At 51.1% G+C, this 14,566-nt stretch overlaps 1 protein-coding gene across 1 annotated transcript in view; it reads left to right on the top strand.

Moving 5' to 3' along the window:
* The first annotated feature begins 240 nt into the window (after positions 1–240).
* Positions 241–14,566, top strand: part of PPP1R16B (protein phosphatase 1 regulatory subunit 16B) — a 57,613-nt gene continuing 43,287 nt past the window's right edge. Inside the window, exon 1 of the mRNA XM_033074909.1 lies at positions 241–319. The gene's annotated coding sequence lies outside the window, so the exon portion shown is untranslated. The remainder of the gene's footprint in view (positions 320–14,566) is intronic.

Here is a 14,566-nt window from a genome sequence, read left to right as displayed (position 1 = left end):
AATATTTATGTATCTTAATGACCCCTCCCGGCGACAGGAACAGCCCCGCCCGCCCCGTGCGGTGACGGCCGCTCCCGCAGCATCCCCGGGGCTGCCCCGCGCCTTCACCTGCGGGGCGGGCACCGCTCCCCGCCCGCCCCCGGCCCGGCCCCTGCTCGGGGCGGAGCTGCGGCCGCAGCGGGGCCGGAGGCGGGCGGGGACCGGCACCGGCACCGGGGCTGCGCGGCGCTGCTGCCTCGCTGCGCTTCCCTCCGCTTCCCTGCGCCTGCTGCTGCTGCTGCTGCTGCGGGAGCCGGGCCGGGCCCGCTGCACCGAGCGGTGAGTGCGGGGCTGGGGCCGTGCGGGGCGAGCAGCGGGGCTGGGGCTGGCCTGGCTCGGCTCGGCTCGGTTCCGCCCGGGGATGCTGCGGGGGTGCGGGTCCTGCCGTGCCGCGGTCCCCGCCGCAGTCACGGCGGAGTTTGGGTAACTCCAGCCCCGGAGCGGGCTGTGCAGCCGCTGCCCTCCGCGGGCAGCCCGGTACCGGCTCTGACTCAACCCGGCACCGGCTCAGCTCGGTACCGGCTCCGGCTCTTCCCGGCACCGGCTCCAGGTCCGGCTCAGCCCGGCTCCGGCTCGACTCAGCCCGGCACCGGCTCGGCTCAGCCCGGCACCGGCTCCAGGTCCGGCTCAGCCCGGCACCGGCTCCGGTTCAGCCCGGCGCTGGTTCGGCCCGGCCACCTCACCGTGCACACGGATGGGGACGCGGTTCCCCCTCCGAAGGCGGCTCTGGCTCCGCGGAGCTTTTGTCGCTCGTGTTGTGCTGTTTGTAGCGCGGGTCATGGTGTGACAGCCAGCGCGATGTAAATGTGTTTTGGGCTGTTCGTGGGTGGGTTTTGCTCCGTGCATGTAGAATTCCTCTCCCTTCTGGCATGAAAGGGGTGTGGAAGAAATTTCCTCGATGTAGCGCGGATCCCAGCAGCCGTAATTCCCGGAATGGCAGGGGGGCTGTGAGTGCGGTTCCGTGCGAGGCTCATGGGGACAGGCTCCTCCAGACCAGGGGAACTTCACTCAACTTCTGCCCCTTCTCCAGCTCCAGGGCCTGAGGTGCCCGTGATGGCAGAGATGCTTTTGGGTTGACTGACGAGCCACCAAATTCTGGTTTATCTCTCTGCTTGGTTATGGTGAAAAGCTCTCGAGGAGGAGGAAGATGCTTCAAGCTGCAGTAGAGTAGTAGCAGGAAAAGTGTCTTTTCACGAATTGTCAGGGAAAAGAGAGGGTTCACAAACGTGGGGGGAAAAGCCGCTAAACCAAACCCATCTCTGAGCCCTCCTGGTCCCGAACAAACCCTCGGGGATCCTGGGGAGCAGCGGCTGCCGGCGCTGCCCGAGCTCTCACCTTGACCTGGACCCGCTGTCCTGAGCCCTGCCATTGCTGTTCACTGGCTTTTCACAGGGCCAAGTGCTCTTAGGGCAGAAAGCAGAAGGGTTTTTCCTGACTGGAGCAGAACTTAGATTGTGTTTGTTGTGAAGGATGTAATGTATTAAATCCTGAAAGTGAAGAATACTTTTTCACATATGTTTTTTCCTTCCTTCTTAATGCTATGGATGGATCAAAACTTGTGGATGATACTAAAATACTCTTACTATGCTATTTTCATGGGTTTTGCTTCGTGTCCTGAGATCTCTCATGACATTGGAATAAAAAAAGGTTATTTTCTCTCTGACTAGAAAACAGAAGTGACTGTTTAATAAGAAAAATAAGGTTTAAAGTGTTGAACTTCAGATATGTGTGATGGATGCGATGAAATGCTGAGATATCGCCTCTTCTTTTTGCCATCAAGACCACGTGTCCAGGATGTGCATTTCTAACAATGTCTTCTTGTTGAGTCAGTTGTTGCAGGAAAAACGACTCTGTGTAAATGTGCTGGTACCAATTGTACCAGCTCCTTGGTGCTTCTGCAGTCACTTTGTTGGAACCTTATTTTCCCTTGGTTTAATAATTTATAAAATGCCTGTTGCCTCTAGGCACATTTCATCCAGCAAGAAGAAAAACATCAACCAGTGTTTACTGGTTATGGAGCCTGAGGTTTACAAATAATGAAGCTTTTCTGGATGAGGGGGTGTCTCATTTTTATCTTATATAAACTCACAAAAATGCAGGATTTGTGCTGAAAGTCTTGTTGGTTATTACTCAGTTCTTTCCCCTACCCTTTTAACGGCCTCTTGCCTGCTGGTGACAAAGTGGGTTTTAACTGTGATCTTCCTTACCCTGATTTTGGGTCTTCGCTTTTTCCTTTTACCCATGTCTGATTTAAGTTTAGCAGCCCTTGAGTATTTAACATCTGCTAAGTAAGATGGCAGAATCAGATCCAACATCTTCACCAGCTGAGCTGCTTTGGCTGAAAGAGATCAGCCTCTTTTTGGGCAATAAATTGCTCTCTCAAATCCTCTGCCAGATACTTATGAGCCACTATCATTAACTGCATTTTGAATCACTCATTGAGCTGGAGGGGGGAAATTGGCCTGCAGTTCATCTCATCTCCTTTGAAACTGCTAAATGATGATTCAGTGACCTCAGTGGGCAAATTATATCAGCAGCTAATTGGCCTGAGAAGAAAAACTTGCCTGATACCAAATAAACTGGCTGCTGCTGTTTATTATCCTGAAGAAGATGCTCCAGGTGAAGCCTCCAGTTTCAAACGGTGACAAGGTTTTGTTGTGGCACTGGCAAGGGGACACAGTGAGCTCCTTCTTTTGGTGTGGTGTCCACTCCGCCTCCAGCAGGTTTTGAAGGTATTGTCCTTTGAAGGATAAAAATCTTAATGTTCTCCTTGCCTTCCCCTTCTCTTCCTCCTCAGAGGGTAAAATGCTCACTGAGGTGTGGTGTTTTTGGAGGACTTGGCTCTGGGGGGATCCAGCAGAGCCGAATTTAGGAAGGGAGGGAAAGCGTAATGACAGGACCCCGCTCATCACCTTGTCCGTGCCATCCTTGCTTTGGCAAAGCCCTTTCCAGGAGCCATGTGCCACCTCCCGAAGGTGCCTGGCAGGTGCTGGGGACAGGGTAGGGCTGGCCCCTGTGGCAGTGGGACACGCTGGGGAGAGCAGGGCAGCAAGCTCTGCTGGGGTCAGCCCGACCTCGCTGCTTGCTCTGAGCAGCTCAGGGCCAGCAAGGAGAGCTGGCACTGAGGGTGAGTGCCAGGCTAGCAGCGTCCAGGTGTGTCCTGTTCAGCTTTCCTTGCTTAAGGAGCTGCAGGAGCGAGCTGGGATGTGTGAAAGGGGTCAGCTGGTGGCTTTTTGCAAGGCTGTTAGTCGACTTACACCACCTTCTAGGATGGTCTTGCCAGCTGGCTCATCCTTTAGGGAAGTTTCAAGAGGCTTATCACAATCTTACTAGAAATCTGTCGACTTCTATTAATATGCTTGTCTCTCCTTGTCTCGTTCCCGAGCTCCCCTGCACATTGATCTGCACAGCCCCGCTCTGCTGCTGGCCCATCCATCCCTTGTGCAGGGCATGCACAGCTGTGGGCTGTCACTTTGTACTGCCCAACATGGTTTTGCTTTGTGTATAGAAGATACTATGTTTTTAAAGGTTTTCTCTGAAGGTAACACTCCCGAAAGGACAGCGGAGCCTGGGTGCTTTGCTGGCTGGCTGGAGGTGCAGGGTGTACCAGCAGCCAGCTGAGTGCAGCTGTGGTTAAGGCAAAGCCCTCTCCTATGTCAGGTCCTGCTCAGCCTGGAGCACGGGGTGCTTGGCAGCCCCAAGGGCTGGTAATGCTGGGTGGGAATCACCTGCACCTCACCCCCGAAACTGGGGTAGTTCCCCCTTTGCTGGGCAGTGCTGGGCTTGGCTTGAGCAAAGAGCAGCAGAAGAGCTGTCAGACTTTGGGAGGTGAGAGGTGCTAATTCAACACCCCGGTCACAGCAGAGGGGGAAGGGGTTTGTCAGACCTCGGCACTGCTGTCTGGGACAAATGACACCTGCACAGTGATGTGACTCTTCCCGACAGAGCTTTTCCTTGCAGCTCTCAGAAACACGTCAGCACTGGGGTTAACAGCCACATAGGCACCGAGGAAAAAGAATGAATAGCTGGAGCAAGGCTAAGCCTTAATACCCAAACAAAGCAAAAAAAAATGGTGTATCGTTTGCCGAGGATTAAATGAGCTGTGAGATCTCTGGCTCTAGAGGCCCAGCTAGGAAATGCACAGCCTTTGACAAAGGTGGCTTGGCTGTCCCTGCTGCCAGGGACAGCATCCATGTGCTGATGCAGGTGCTGGAGCCGCCCATCTGCCTCTCCCCTTGACTTTCACAGGGATGCTCTTCCTCCCGCACAACACATTGTTTGCTCTCCTTGAAGGTTGCTAGCAGGCAGGCAAAGAGATCAGTCTGTTTCTTTCCAGAACAGTCAGCTGATTTCATCCCTTGGGAAGTGGTTGAAAAGCATGAGACAGGTGGGTTGGCGTTCCTGCTTTGTAGCCCTCCATAATTCCAGCAGGAGAAGGATAAACGGGAGAAGTGCAGTTGCTGGGTACATTTCCGTGTTTGCATTTGAAAGAGCTTGATAGGCTGTGATTAACGGGGCTAAATGGAAGCTTGATAAATGGTAATTCAAAGGAACCTCAAACAAAAATGGGTTTCCAAGGAGGCCTTGGGGTGCTGTAAAGGGCAGACTGTGGGTCTCTGCAGTGCTGTTTGGTCATGGTGGGGAGAGAGCACTGCAGTTTCTGTGCCCTGCCCGTGTGTGTCCCTGCTGAGGTGTGCAGACACTCCTATACAGACACACTGTGTTGTTCCCAAATTGAGACTACCACATCTGCATCTCGTGTCCCCATAGCCAGGCTCCAATTAAGGATGCTCTAAAAGCAGCAGGCCAGCTACCATGGCCTTGCAGATGAGAACCACTGGCCTAATCTATTTTTACAGTGAATTAAACTAGAAAAAGTTACTGCCACTCTAGAATAAGAAGCCACCTGGGGAGTTAACCCAGAATAGTTGTTCTGCTTTGAATTCGCACCCTATCTCACTTCAAAATAACTTTCCTTCCATGTATGCAGGCCCTGTAAATCCAAAATACAGGGCATGGCTTAAGGATCCCCAAGAGAACCAAGAAAACACCTTCTTCCCGAGGTCTTCTCTGCATCCACACACCCCCTTAACTCAGGCATCCTTCTCTGCCATCAATCTGCCCTGTTTCATGCTTGATCTGCAGACAGCTGCTCTCCTTTCCCACCCCCAGCTCTGTGCCTTGCTCCAACACCCCGACTGCCAGCTCCCACACCACCTCTGCTGTCCTGCCCTGTGCCCATCCAGCTGCTGAGCAGGTCACACGCAGTGACATGAGCATCCTGGCTGCTCCATCCGTGTCTGGAGTGCACAAAGAGCTTTTCCCAGGCTGGCTGCAGCCTCACCACCTTTCTCAGTGAGTCAGTGTGAGCACCAGCTAAGAGGCAGCATCAGGTGGTTTTTTGGAGTTGGAGCTGATAACTTGGGCTGGACAGGGCTTGCAGGTGTAAATTATTTGCAGTGGCCAAAGGCTCTGCTCTGGTGCTGCTCTGGTCTTGTGTCCATTGGGAGGAGCAGTGGGGATGTTGGCATGATGGTTTGAGTTGTGCTGGGACATTGTTCCTCTGGATTTGTCAAGCTGAAGTTAAATGTATATAATTTTAACATCTCCTGATTCTTTGGGGGCTGACTCACGGTTTCTTGGCCTGAATGATTCATAGCTCTTGAACTCCATTGCTAAATTCATTGTGCAACAATTACAGGGTTAGAAATGCCACCCTAAGTGCACACAAACAAGCTGGCAGCAATTCCCCCCTCCTTTTCTCTCACCCTGAGTTGCCAAGAGACCTTCCTTGTGAGTTTGCTCTTGTCCCTGATTTGTGGGTGAGGTTTGCTATGTCTTGATGCTCTGTCCTTGAGCTGGCAGGGGCAGGAGTTGCAGGTTGGGTATTTGTGGAAGAGAGGAGAGAGGACAGCCTAGGAGGGAAGGATGGAGATGCACAGCTTCACTCATCAGGACCAGTTGCTTTAATTTTGTCCCAACTACTCTGTATAATGTTATGGCATAGCCATGGCATCCTTAATGTCCCTATGGGAAAACCTCAAGGCTGAGGTGCTCTTTGATGGCTCCATGTGGTGATGTTGGACTTTGGCAGCATTTCAATGACACGCGTTCAGCTTGATGGCTGGCACAGCATCTCAAAGGTCAAAAACCCTTCAAGGAGAAAGGCCAAGGAAGGCAGGAGAGCCCTGTGCTGGCTGTGAGCTGTCCAGCAATACCTTAATCTTCTCTCCTTGGTGGGGGTAAACTGAGATTTAGGGGTTTGTGTAGTACTTGGCTTTTTATTAGTGAGGTCTCGAGCAAGAGTTCATCTGCTATGTGAAGTTAAGTGGGTTTTGTACTGGGTGGGCTTTGTTTGCTGCCTTCCTTAACCCCCAAAGCAGTGGATGGGAGCAGAGCTGTAGGGCTGGCAGTGGGGTGCAGAAGAGCCATCCCCACCATCTGCTGGATTGAGCAGATTTCAGGCTTTAAGGTGCCCCTGCTACCTGAATTTGACTTTTACACTGGTTTTTCTGCCATCCAAATAACACTTTTTCCCAGAACAAGCATTCAGATGAGGCACCTACCAAATGGCAGGGTTGGCATCTCTGCCCAGGAAGCCCTCCAGAAAGTCTCCCCTAAGAGCAGCCATTCTTCCCAGCTGAGTTCTGGTCCTTAGATTTGGTATCTTTGGGAAGAGTCTCTCCTGGACAGGTCTGACTTTGTGCATTGGGGCAGCAGAGAAGAATGGCTGAATATTGGGCTCATGAGTGGCTGAGGTTTTCCAAGGATTTCCTTGGTCCTCCTTGGCCTGTAACAGCAGAACCTTGTGCTGGTAATCCCAGAAACAGCAGAAGCAAAGTAAGAACTGGACTGGTGAGGAGCAGGGCTGTACCAGCAATTCTGGATCCATGCTCGTAAATCAACTTAATCTAAAGTATCCAAAACCCTATTTCCAAACTAGTAAATGGTAAATATTTGATTAAAGTGGATGTCAGAGCAATTGTATTGTCAAAGCAGCAAGTCAAGCCAACAACCACCCTGCCTGTGGCCAAGAGGAGATGCAGAAAACCCAGAAAGTAGGGCATGTATGGTGACGTGCGGGTTGATAGCTGCGCCTAAAAATAAGGTTCTTCAGAAACAGAAAATCTGCCTCGCAAGCAAGGCAGTGGCAAGCTGCTCCCAGAGTCTGATTTGAGACTGAAACTGGGGATGTTGGCACGGCAGAGAGCTGTGCTAAGGTTTTGTTAGCATTCTGCTAGCAAAACATTTCGTTTCAATCTCATGGCTTGCATCTGAGATAAGGCGAGTTCCTCTGGAGCGGGGCACGCAGAGGTGGAAGTGGGAGGCGGTGCTGCTTTTCCCCTGCAGGATTCCTGCTCATCTGCATCTTAAGGAGCCTTTGTCCTCTTCAAGTATTGTGCTTCCACTTTCTAGAAGATGCTCTTGTAATATTCCTGCAGGCTTTCAGGGGAAGCAGCCTGGCTTGCCTGATCTGATGCTGTGAATGGCTGGCCCTGGTGCCCTACAGCAGCTCTAGGGTGATTTACAGACCCTGCCTGGTCTGTAAGTGTGGGATCAGCAGCCTCAGGGCCCCCTTCTTGTGTGCTGGGGGCTAACCTTGACCTGCACAATCTGAGGGAACTGGAGGATGAATTTTTTGGGGACATGTGCATGGTTTAGCAGGTCAATAAGTCATTATGGAGTTCACTGAGGTATAAGGGCTAAACCCTAGACAGCAAATCCAGTTGTTTGAGCTGCCTGGAACAGATCATCCTGCCCTGTCACATGGATAATTAATTTTCCCCAAAGTCTCACCTCTTTACTCTCCCAGCAGAGCCTGTGGGCACCCAGCTGGTCCCTGCAGAGCCGAGGCAGGAGGTAACACTACCCTGAGTAGCTGTACAGGCTCCCTGATGGATGCAGGATGGGTCAGAGGGCGTCTTTTTATGTTATTTTGTTAAGACCTTTTGAGGATGATTGGAATTGTTATAGATATGCTCAATAATGCCCATAAGCTTTAGAGTTGAAAGCATTTTGTTAGCAGTAATTAAATGCAACCACTATTTAAAATGGATGGATCAGATGGTTGGGAAGAGAATCCTCTCATAAATCTCCCACAAAATCAATAATCCTCCTGTCAGGTGTGTAGCAAATGCTTTTAAATTCTGCCAGCCACTGGCTTTGTCACCGTGCTGGCAGAATCACACCTTTCCTTGGACAGAGATGAGCAAGGCAGGACTTTCTTTTGGTGGCAAAAGCCCTGGAAAATCAGAAAAAAAGCAGGGAAATCAGTAAAACTTGAGGAATGTAGTCCGTGTGGATGATAACTCCCTGCAAGAGGCACAGCCCTGGGGTGCACATCTGCATGGGGACAGGTGGGATGCTCGATGTGGCTTCCAGGGAAAGGCGCATCCCTGTCCATACCTGCAGGAGCCCAGCACTGACACATCCCATGCTGGCACAGTCTGAGGTGCCCAGGAGCTGCAGATGGAAAATCCAGGCACTTATCTAGCTTGTTGCTCTGCCAGAATAGGGCTGTTCCCAGGATTAATTTTTTTTCTGTGGGCCAAAAATATGTGTAAATGGCTTTAAACAATGGAAGGATTTCTGTTAGAGTGGGGTGCTGGTGTGAATAGGGCTTTAATTTATATCTTGAGGGAAGGGTGTGGGCTCTTCCAGTGGTGTTTTTGAGATTCTGTTGGAAATTAGCTTAGGGTTTGCCTTTCTTTTTCTTTTTTCCATGTCTTATTTTAAAGCCTGTTTTGAGGGAAAATTGTTGTTTTCCAAATTACGTATCTCTCAATGTGTAGCTGAAAATGTCAGGAAGAGGGATGCAGTTTTGGAAGCCTCCACACATCTGTCTGTGGCAGGGTTGATAAAAAATGGAAGCTCTAACCAGAAAAACAAATAAAAAGAGGTGATATCACTGTCACAGATGGGTCTGCTTTCCCTGCAGGTGTCTGCACTGCAATCCCCACTCCCATATAATGTGCTGTGGAAAAAATAAATGGAGAGCCCAATCGGAGACTTATGCCCTCAATTAATTTTTGTTCCACATAATCGGTGCTGCTGCATGCCTTTCCTTCAATATTTAACTGCCTGACTCAGAGGATGGGGCTGCTCTCCTGCCAGGGAAGTTGGGATTCTCTTCATGTTTGCACAGAAATCCCATTCTGATCCTTCTTTCTTTGCCTAAGGGCAGGGATCCTGCTGCTCCTCTGATGCCGGAGATAAATTTTGTTAGCAGACACTTTTCTGCTAAGGGGGGCAAAGGGGAGTGGTGTGTGCTGGATTCTTGAAGGAATAAAATTTCCTTGTGTTGGAGCATCTGTGGAGCTGTGTGTGCTGTCTGGGGCACAGTCAGAGGGGAGCAGGGAGAGCTCTGCTCCTGCTTGTGTGTGCTCAGCTCAGGAGAGAAGGGATCAGGACAATTAGTGAGTGCTGTCTGCAGCTTCACATGCTGTTAAGGTTTCTCTGTTGCACTGGGGTAAAGGGGAATGCCTTGTTCTGGTGTAGTTTGAAATAGCCATGAACTTTCTGATTTTTTAACTCAAATCACCATCAAGATTTCCAAGTTCAAGCTGGCAGAGATGCCCCTCTCCCTTCTCCTTGAGGAAATCCATGGCCAAGAGCCCAGGTGGTTGTTTTTACTGATTCACTAATCCATCTGAAAGCAGAAGGGAACCCAAGGCATTCCCCTTGGGAAGTACAAGGGGGCTGAGCAGATTTTACAGCTCCAGTGCATCCTTCCAGTTGTTCCCAGTGCACCTCAGACTGGGGCTGAACAGCCCATTCTGCCCATGGATGTGGAGCAGGAGCCAGTGAGAGTGGAGCTTGAGGAAGGTGATAGGGAATGAGAATAGGGAGTGGAGAAGAAACCCCCAGCTCCTAATGAATGGGAAAACCAATCACATGGAAGTTGAGGATTTGAAGATTTCCCCAGGCAAGGGCAGTTCAATGCAGGAAGGTGGCAGCTCTGAAGGGCTGTGTTGGAGCAGGAACAGAAAGCTGCATTTGCTCTGCAGAGCTTTCAGAGGAAGGTTTTTAAAACACCTCCTGGTGCTGGGAGGGGGCTCCAGGAGCAGCTTTGCACAGGAGCCACGTGCAGGGAGGTGAGATCTGAGCTGGCTTAGCTTTAATGCTCTGCCTTGCTCCTAAACTGTGTGAACTGTGCTCAAAGCCCTTCCCTGCTGTGTCTGCTGAGCCCCCAGAGCCAGCCCTGCATGTCTGGGGACCAGCACCAGCTTTGTGTTGCTGCTCACTGATGTGGGGGAGGATTGCTTGGCACAGAAGGGTTTTTAAATTTTTTTTTAAGGGAGCCCACGTTGAAATGTTGATAGGAAAAAGAATGTATATTGTGCTGTGTTGGGTGTTTACAGGAAATATATAGTGAAAATAGTGAGGGGCTTTCCTCAAACAACTGCCAGTATTGTTAGGAATGGAATAGTTGGAAAGAGAAAAGAAAGAGGCACTTAAAATTTTTTATTACCTGTGTTGGCTCCAAAGAGATTTTTTTTTTGCTTTCTGCTTAGCTTTTTTTCTTTTTGTTTGTATTTTATTCCCTCTGCTGGGAAGGAGCTCATTGAAGACAGAGAGATTATCTGGAATTAGAGATAAAGCAGCCAAACCAAAATGTTTTTAATTCTCTGGAGAAGAATTTAGCTAAAAATTTGTAGCTTTCTGACAAGCTAGAAAAATAATTTACAATGACGTACCTTCACCACCTTTGCAGCAGGCAGCAATGAAAGTTCCTTTGCTGCAGATGGTAAAACAGTATCCTCACTTTGAGAAGGTAATTGGGGCACAGATTAAGTTACTTACTTTGCATACAAGAAACCTGTGGGAAAGCCAAGAATCTCTCCTGAAACTCCCAATTTCTGACGAGATCTCTCACCCAGAATATTTCTGTACCTGCTCTTACCCACCAGCACTGCAGGGCAGATGTAGGAGTCATGTTCCCTAAGGGGTCCTGGCTAAAATATATATGTATATATATTTTTTTTTTAAGTGATGTTTCCTGCCACTTTCCCTGTCATTCCTTCAGGAGGAACCGTTCTTCTGGTAGTGCTGAGCATCTGCTGCTTGAAGTGTAGCTGAAGCCCTGAGTGAAGAAGTGAAGAAAGGAGCTGTTTACCTCTGAGATAGCAGTGAAATTAAATCAGGCAGCAGCAATTTTCACAATTTTCACTCCTCCATGTGGTTAACCTGTGGGTGCTGTGGGGCTCACAGCACAACACAGAGAGGATCTCATGGGGTGTGCAAGAAGAATTGGCCACCAGAAGCAATGGCCAGAGCTCTGAGTAGCACTGAGGGACCAGTGGGTTCCACCACCCCTTGTGGCAGGAGCACAGGACTGGAAATAACAATCCTGGGGTGGTGGTGTGGCTCTGGCAGTGAGTTTCTGCCCAGAGAAATGCCAGTGACCTTGATCTGTGTTCATCTGCTCACCTGTGGATGCTCTTGAGCTCTGGAGAAGGGTTTGTTGCAGATGATTGTGAGGGCACTGCTGAGGTGTGTGTCCAGCTGATGTTTGATGTGCTGCCTTGGGCTCTGTTCAGGTTTCTGCCACCAGCCCTGATGTCCAGAGGAGATGGTGATCAGTGCCCACCTGTGTCACAGTCCATGCACACAGACCCAGGCAAGGGAGATGGTGCAACCTGTCTGCCAGGGTGACATTGGAGAAATAAAAATTTAGGCTTCAGAAAAAAAAATAAACCCTTCAGGAGGCTGGAAATGCTGCTCTGTAGGAAATGGGACTGTTTCCTTTGGCATTGGAGGTGAAAATGAGTGTTTGGGGCTGTGATTCCATGGAGATTTGAAGTCCCCTTCCCAGTTTGCCATGTGGTCACTGTTGGTGCCCACCCCTCTGTGTGTCTTTGTCTGAAAACCCAGTGGGACTCGATGCAGTGCCCTTATTGATGGTGCTCTGATGAAATGTTTTCATAAAAGACAGGAAGTGACAGAGGCAGTTTTATAAAAAACTGTTTAAGGTTGTGATGGTCTAAGCATGAAGGACCCTCTTGATTTGATGCACTCTCTATTATTGAAAAAATAAACCACACAAACCCCAAGAGCTCCTACCCATCAGCAGGTCAGGAGAGGGGTTGTTTCCCATCCTGCTGGAGGTGCTGCCGAGGAGAGAGCTCAGGTGGCAGTGCTGGGGTGGGAGTGCCTTGGCAGAGCTGCTGGAGGGTGTGTGCTCTGTAGGGACACGCTTAGGAAATGACCCGGAGTGTGTTCCCCTGGGAAGGGTGGGAGGGGGACACTGCTGCCCTTCCCAGCCAGCCTGGGCTGCAGGAGAGGGGCAGGGAAGGACCTCAGCCCCAGGGCACATCCCCTGAGCCCCCTGTGCCTGCCTTGGGGCTGGCTGAGCCCCCTGTGCCTCTCTTGGGGCTGGCTGAGCCCCCTGTGCCTGCCTTGGGGCTGGCTGAGCTCCTGTGCCTGCCTTGGGGCTGGCTGAGCTCCTGTGCCTGCCTTGGGGCTGGCTGAGCCCCCTGTGCCTGCCTTGGGGCTGGCTGGGCCCCCTGTGCCTGCCTTGGGGCTGGCTGAGCCCCCTGTGCCTGCCTTGGGGCTGGCTGAGCTCCTGTGCCTGCCTCTCCCTGCTGCTCCTGCCTGACCCTGGGCTGTCACCTCCTCCTCTCAGTGCCTTTCTGCCTGTCTCTGGATGGGGTTTGGCCTTTGGGCTCCAGTCAGCTCTTGCCTCATTGGGGACTGAGGGATGAAGAGCTGCTCTGCTGCTTCCTCCAGCCCCTGGGAAGATCCTGGCCAGCAGCAGGAGCACCCATGCAGAACACACATCTGTATCCCTCAGCAGGGACCGTGCTGAAGGTGATGCCCACAGGACAAGCCTGTGAGTTCTGCACTGGTGCCTGTTGCCAGAGGATGTGCTCAGCAGAAGGGCTGCAGTGGGCTGGTCACCCTGCAGTTCATGGTACAGGGACACACAGACTGGCCCTGCCCTCACAGGGAGCAGAAGAGATGGATGATAATGAAATAAATAAATCAGGCACCACCTCCTCTGCTGCCTGCCTATGTGCTCAGATCCTTGCTGCAGGCTTTTGTGCTTGGTTTCCAGTTCCAGTGGAGAGATTAACCTGGTGTGGGGAGGAGAGGGCTATTTCTGTCTCTTCATGCTACTGACTTGACTTCTTGCTGCAGACACCTCACTAATCATGCCCAGTCCTGCAGGTGTCTCAGCACGAGTGATCCAGTGGCTGAAAACCATCTCCTTAACTTCTGGGCCTTCCTGTTTTCCCTTTGCTTGAAAGCTTTAAGAAATCTCCACTCAAGGTGTCCCATTCAAGGGTTGCTCTTCTGTGGTTTGTGTATGTTTGGGTTTTTTTAAGTGGAATAAAACTGAAATCAGTTGATGACACTTAAGGACTTCTGTGAGTGTTTGTGTTCTGCATCAGTGTCATGCTGTGCTTTAACTGCTGCCTTGGGAAGATGTGGCAGAGGATTTGCAGGTCTCCTGCAGTGCAGCTCCAGCTTCATCATCAGCTGGGGAGATGAGGAGACTCTCCAGCCTCACTGAGCTGCATGGCTGCTTTGACAGATCCAGCTCCAGCCTCAGCAGCGTTATGGCAAACTGCCTGCAAGCTGAATGCTTTGTAGGAGGGTCAGGGGGCAGCTCTGAGTGTGTGCTGCTGGAGGAGAATGGGTACCTTTGGTTCTCACCTTTGAGGGAGGCAGGTGCCATCCTCGAGGTGTGGAATGGGAAGGAGTGTGTGACACCTTCAGCCAGGGTTGGTGGCACAAGCTGCAGCCCCTGCCTCAGTGAATTCTCATTTCACAGAACTGCTGTCTCTTCTTGTATTGTCAGTGAGTAACCCTGCCTTGAAAGTCCTTTTGGGCTTAGTCAGGTGAGACAAAACATACAGGAAATGCAAATTTACAAAAAAAAAACCCATGATGGTGCTGGCCAACACTTGTGTGCCTTTCTCAGGAACCACTGAGGTCAGAGTGAGCCTTTCCCTGCTGCAGTGCCAGGAGGGGATGGCACGAGTGCCTTGCCTTCCCTTGGCCCTGACACAGCCCCCATTGTCCCTGCAGGGGCTGTGTGTGGCAGGATGTGCTCAGTGTGCTGGCACAGATCTGCTGAGCTCATGGAAACTGCTCAGCTTGGCCCAACATGAGCAATGGGGCTTTTTTCTGCCCCCTCTAGGTCTTTAAATAAAACAGAAACCAAAATGTGATGCCTTCCAAGCCACAGACACCCACACAGGCACTTCTGTGTCACTTTGCAGGTAAGCAAATGCTGGGGCCTGAACCTGTGCTATAGTTAGCCCAACCTGTTTGTGCCAGAAGTCAGTGTGCCATTTCTTCAGGTGCAGGGAAGGAACCAGGTCACTGGAAAACAGGCAGCCAGTGATGAGGCCAAAGTGTTCCTGGGGTCTGTGAGAGTGATGGGGAATTGTGTCTGGGAGAAGTTGAGCTGTGTGCACTTCTGGAAGAGCTCTCAAAGTGACCTTTAGCTCCCTTAGAGGTTCATTTTGTGGTTGGATTGAGGACATGCTGGTGTCTGGTACTTCCAGAGATGTCCTGA

This window comes from Catharus ustulatus, chromosome 17 (genome assembly GCF_009819885.2).
Source record: "Catharus ustulatus isolate bCatUst1 chromosome 17, bCatUst1.pri.v2, whole genome shotgun sequence".
Classification (NCBI taxonomy): domain Eukaryota; kingdom Metazoa; phylum Chordata; class Aves; order Passeriformes; family Turdidae; genus Catharus; species Catharus ustulatus.
The sequence above is the reverse complement of the archived record's forward strand: the minus strand, read 5'-3'. Positions and strand labels throughout refer to the sequence as shown.